Genomic DNA, 6000 nt, shown 5'->3' on the forward strand with positions numbered 1-6000 from the left:
TAATTTTAAATCGACACCATGCCTAAACCTTCTAGGGTAGGGTAGGGTAGGTGCCTGAGCCCGAGCCTTTAGTTCACAAGACTGTCATTCCCATTAGCCCCCTTTGGGCAGGGATGGCAGACCAGAGAGGCCTAGCTTGTGGCTAGGCCTGGGGACAGTTGGTCCCAAAGATGAGGAGGTACTTGTGCCTCCTCCCATGGGAGACTTAGGTCTCAGATACTCCCTAAAGAGGGAGCCAAGGCCGGGCCACCACATGGACAAGGCCCGGGCCGGGAGAATACCGGCTACTCTTTAACTAACTAACTAACTAATTAATTTAAGGAATGCGGAAAGAAAATTAATTTATAAAACAGGAAAATGAAGAATGAATATATCAATAAGCGAAAAAAGTGGCATTATTTCCCCCCCCTAAGACACACACACACACACACACACGACCAATATAGAGTGAGGGTGGCGCAGTCTCCAGGGAACCTCAAGTCAGGCTCCGCTCTCTGCATCTAATAATTTCCTCTCTGCTTTGTGCCTAATTAAAAACCTTTTGTCCTCTCCGTATCTGGGCGGACTAGACCCAACAAATGAAAACTGCGGACCCTTGTATTGTTTGCCTGCGGGAGGAGGAAGAGGAGGGTGGAAAAGAGAGGGGCGCACGACTGCTCCCTTCCATTGTGATAATTGATTTTTGTGTAATCCCAACCAGGGGATAAAGGAGCTGTGATGACTGGTTTAAATCTCGAACACCGGGGGAAAAGTGGGAAGGGAGGAATACTCAGAGGAGATATAGTCACGGCATGGAAAATGCTCAGGGTACTGACGTGTTAGCTTAGACGGAAGATATAGTAATACCTTAGATGGAGCTTTTGTTAAGTAGATTTATTTCTTATGAGAAAATTCATGTTCAGGAAGAAATTTTTCATAACAGAATAAATAACTCGTGTAACAGAAGCAAATCTGTTAACAGAAGCAATTATATTATCAGATATAGAACTGTTAACATAAATTTGTTAACGAAGATGACATAGATATGCTAACAGAAAAAAGTGTTAAAACGTCTGTTGCCAGAAATAAATATCAACAACAAAAAAAAAAAATTATTATTTAAAAAGCTCTGTATAGCCTTTGTGGTTTAGCGCTTCTTATTGATTATAATAATGATTTATTATTAAAAAAAGAATCCGTCTCTTAATAAAAGAATATTATTTAGTTTTAATTAAAAGAGAATTCTTAAAAATAAACCATATATATATATAAATAATATGAAGATTAACTTAAGAAAGTCTCGCTGTTGAACTTCCACGGGTTTAGCGTTTTTTTTTTCTTAATACAACTGTAATAATAATGATAAAAAATAATAATAATAATAATCATAATAATAATAATTATTATTATTATTATTATTAGTAGTAGTAGTAGTAGTATCATTATTATTATTATTATTATTATTATTATTATTATTATTATTATTATTACTGTACTTAAATAATATGTCAGTCAAATACCTAAGTTAACTTCATCAGTCATGTACATACTGCAGTCAGATTCCTCAGTCATAAAAACGGGGCACGATTAGAGGAGGAAGCATCGAGCCTCTACCAGGCATTGAGACGAGTGACCCACTCGGGTTTAGCGCATCGTGAAATGCATTTTGCAGTTAACTTTTACGATCAACTTGAAGTGCATTGACAGTGAAGATAATTGTGCAGTCGGAAAGTGATGGGAGAAGTATATTTAAGAACACGTAGAAAGAAAATACATAAATGCTGGGATGAAGAAAAATGCTGAGGGAACAAAATGCTAGGAGATAAGAATATACTAAGTGGAAAAAAATTCTGATGACGTTGAGAAATGTTTGCCGTTGAGCTTATCAAACAAGGCTGTTGATGCTGTTGGTTCAGTCTTCTACTGGTTGGAAAGAGCCTGTTAACAGTTAAACGTAAATATTTTACTGGTCAAAGATAGCTAAGTTACGAGCAAAAATATTCCAGCTGCTCTGTCAACGTCGTGAATACTGTACAGGAAGATGTCGCCCCTGCAGGTGTAAAAATAAGTCCTTCGTATAAATGTTATGGGTACCTTTTCTCGGGGTCTTTGCTGCAAGTTGAAGACGTCCTGACTTCTCCGGGCAACAGGAAGGGAATGTGACCTTGTCACTCATAAGGCAGTCTCTGCCACCTCTTACTTCTGGCTGTTAAGATAAAATATTACGGAAAGTTCCCGAGACGTTGGTTTGTTTACTAAACGACGTACAGCTCATTCTCGGCACCAGAAGCTAGCAGTGGCGTCGCAAAAAAGAGGATTTTAAATTGTGCAGTGAGACGCGAGTGAACAGGATTGGGACAAGTCCAGATGAAATTCATATTTATTATGGGTCATCATTAAGCAGGAGTAGATGAGAGGGAATTGTGGTGGTTTGTTTGTAAGGAAACGGCAGAGCGTCATCTGACTCTGGTCTCAATCAGGTTAAGCATTCTCTGGTCAACATAAATTAGGTTCTCACCACATTTACAAAACAAAGGATCACTACATGGTAGTGTGTCTTAAGATGATCACGTTACGGGGATCCTAAACAGAAGGTGCCACCTGCATGACCCTCATTCGAGTCTATATGCTGTCTCATCGTATGGTATTGTAACACTGAGATGTTAGGAAATGACGGCAAGAAGGAAGCGGAAGTGGATTCAACCAGCAGTTTACCAAGCAGTGACACATCAAAATCCAGTTAGTTAATCGAATGTTAAGATAATCTGATAACTCAGCTACGTAATGATTCGAAATATTACCGAAAACTTAAATATCTGCCTTTCAATTTTTTTTGTTGAAATGTATTCATTCCTGTCAATGATTTTTTTTTCCTGGCAGTAGAGTATGAGAACAGTTCTTTCTGACCGAGTCTACATTTGGTGAGTCTACATCAGTAAGCTGAAGCAGAACGATAGTTGCAACCTAGAATCTGCTGATTTTGAAGATTGAGGAACATGTAGCTCCTCCTACAAGACAGAATGATGTTAGACAGATTAACACTAGTCATTCTCTCTCTGTCTCAGGTGTAAGAAGTTTAGTTTAAGTTCTTTACACATTACTTAGCTGGTCTAGTGGTTAGCGCGACGGGCTGGAGTTTTGAGACTCTATGACCGCGGGTTCAATCCCGGCCGGGGGTATGGTTTCTTTACACATTATTGTCCTGAGACTGCTAATGAACAGCCCAGAGTTAGATACATGGCTATTACCCCATGATAGAATCATGGTGACGATCTCACTCTGTCCCTGGTGCTAAAGGATAAGTTGGAGTTCTTTCCTAATTATCGTCCCCAGAATGCTAATTGGACACTATGAAGCTATAACCACCTCGAGGGCTGACACCTATGTTTGAAGGCCGATGTTTACTCCTGACACAGTACTTTTAAAGGAGATGCTGCTTTCTGCCACCTACCACACCACCTCACCTCACCTGAGGACTCATCAGTTATTTCTTCACTTAGGTATCTTTCTCTAACCTGGTTATTTTCCCTTCTATCCCCCTTCTTTACCTGGCTACATTTCCCTTCCCTGTTCATATTTTCCCTCACCTGCTCACATTTCCTTCACCTGCTCACCTTTCCCCCTCACCTGTTAACCTTTCCCCTCACCTGCCTACCTATCTCTTACCTCAGCTTGTATCGCGACCCCACTGATGATGTGACCCTCTTAAGGCCCAAGTGAAACTCTCAGTTCCTTCCCTCCCTTTACACTCCTGCTCTATATACCTTCTCCACACACCTGCCCTAGACACCTGCTAAGCACACCTGTCCTACACACCTGCTCCACACACTGCCTTACACTTCTGCTCCACACACCTGCCCTAAACACTTACTCCACACACCTGCCCACTATACATGGTCCACACCCCTGCACTACACACCTACTTCATACACCTGCTCCCCACACCTGCCTTACAACCTTCTCCACACACCTGCCCTACACACCTACTCCACACACATACTTCACACATACCTGTCCTACACACCTGCTCTAAACTTGGTCCACACACCTGCCCCACACACCTGTTCCACACCTGCCCTACACACCTGCTCCACTAATCTGCTCTACACACTTGCTTCACACACTTCCCTACACACCTGCCCCGTACACGTGCCCTACTCACCTGCCCTACACATCTGCTACACACAACTATCCTACACACCTGCTCCACACACCCGCTCTACACAATTGCTTCACACACTTCCCTACACACCTGCCCCGTACACGTGCCCTACTTACCTGCCCTACACATCTGCTTCACACAACTATCCTACACACCTGCTTCACACACCCGCTCTACACACTTGCTTCATACACTTCCCTACACACCTGCCCCGTACACGTGCCCTACTCACCTGCCCAACACATCTGCTTCACACAACTATCCTACACACCTGCTCCACACACCCGCTCTACACACTTGCTTCACACACTTCCCTACACACCTGCCCAGTACACGTGCCCTACTCACCTGCCCTACACATCTGCTTCACACAACTATCCGACACACCTGCTCCACACACCCGCTCTACACACCTGCCCTACACACCTGTCCTACACACCTGCCTTACACACCTACCTGGAGTGAATCTTTCCCTGCTTGTCTCTTTTAACTCTCTCTTGTCATCTTGTATGCACTCATTATCCTCACTATCACCCGAGGGATACACTCATTATCCTCACTATCACCAGAGGGATGCACTCATTATCATCACTGTCACCCGAATGATACATTCATTATCTTCACCATCACCCGAGGGATACACTCATTATCATCACCATCACCCGAGGGATACACTCATTATCCTCACCATCATCCGAGGGATACACTCATTATCATCACCATCACCCGAGAGATACACTCATTATCATCACCCGAGGGATACACTCATTATCCTCACCATCATCCGAGGGATACACTCATTATCATCACCATCACCCGAGAGATACACTCATTATCATCACCCGAGGGATACACTCATTATCCTCACCATCACCCGAGGGATACACTCTATATCCTCACCATCACCCGAGGGATACACTCATTATCCTCACCATCATCCGAGGGATACACTCATTATCATCACCATCACCCGAGAGATACACTCATTATCATCACCCGAGGGATACACTCATTACCCTCACCGTCACCCGAGGGATACACTCATCATCCTCACCATCACCCGAGGGATGCACTCATTATCATCACCCGAGGGATACACTCATTATCATCACCTGAGGGATACACTCATTATCCTCACCATCACTCGAGGGATACACTAATTATCCTCAAAAACCCCCGGGGAGATGCATTCGTGTTATCATTTCTTCACGAACGATATACAAAAAGAAGTAATCGACTGTCTTGAAGAGTCTCTTGAGTTAGGGTTCAGTGTTCATCTTTAAGGTTCTTCTTGCTAATAGTTTTCCCGGTAATGAAGGAGAAAGGTCAGGGTGGTACTTGCCGAACAAATGCACTAAGGTGGACGCCGCTGTTTCCGAGGTAGCGAGAGTGTACGCAGTAGGTTAAGATAGGTAACGTGACTCCATGGAGATTAACAGGTGGAGGTTCGAGCCTTCAGTGGTCTTTGTGCTAAATGACCCACACGGGTTTTTAGTCTGATGTTGCAATTCGAATATCAAAAATAATTATTTCGCCAGTTAAATCAAGATTGAAAAAACAAAACAAATGAGTTTAGGATATGCTCTAATCCATGCCTTTATCTCTGATGTGTTCCGAGTGTTTTTCTACTCCCAGAGCCCGGTCTGGGGTCAGGCTCGTCCGGTGATTGCCTGGTCAACCAGGTTGTTACTGCTACTATGTAGTGACCATTTGTGTTTTAAAGCTATTTCCTGATGAACAAAACACTATCGCCACTGTCATTAGTCACATTGTTTTTCTAACACATCGGCAGCGTCCCAGGAAGACCCAGAGATGCGATCATAAAATTTCCTTATTTTTTCATTTTAATATTTATACAG

This window comes from Cherax quadricarinatus, chromosome 53 (assembly GCF_038502225.1).
Source record: "Cherax quadricarinatus isolate ZL_2023a chromosome 53, ASM3850222v1, whole genome shotgun sequence".
Taxonomy (NCBI): Eukaryota; Metazoa; Arthropoda; class Malacostraca; order Decapoda; family Parastacidae; genus Cherax; species Cherax quadricarinatus.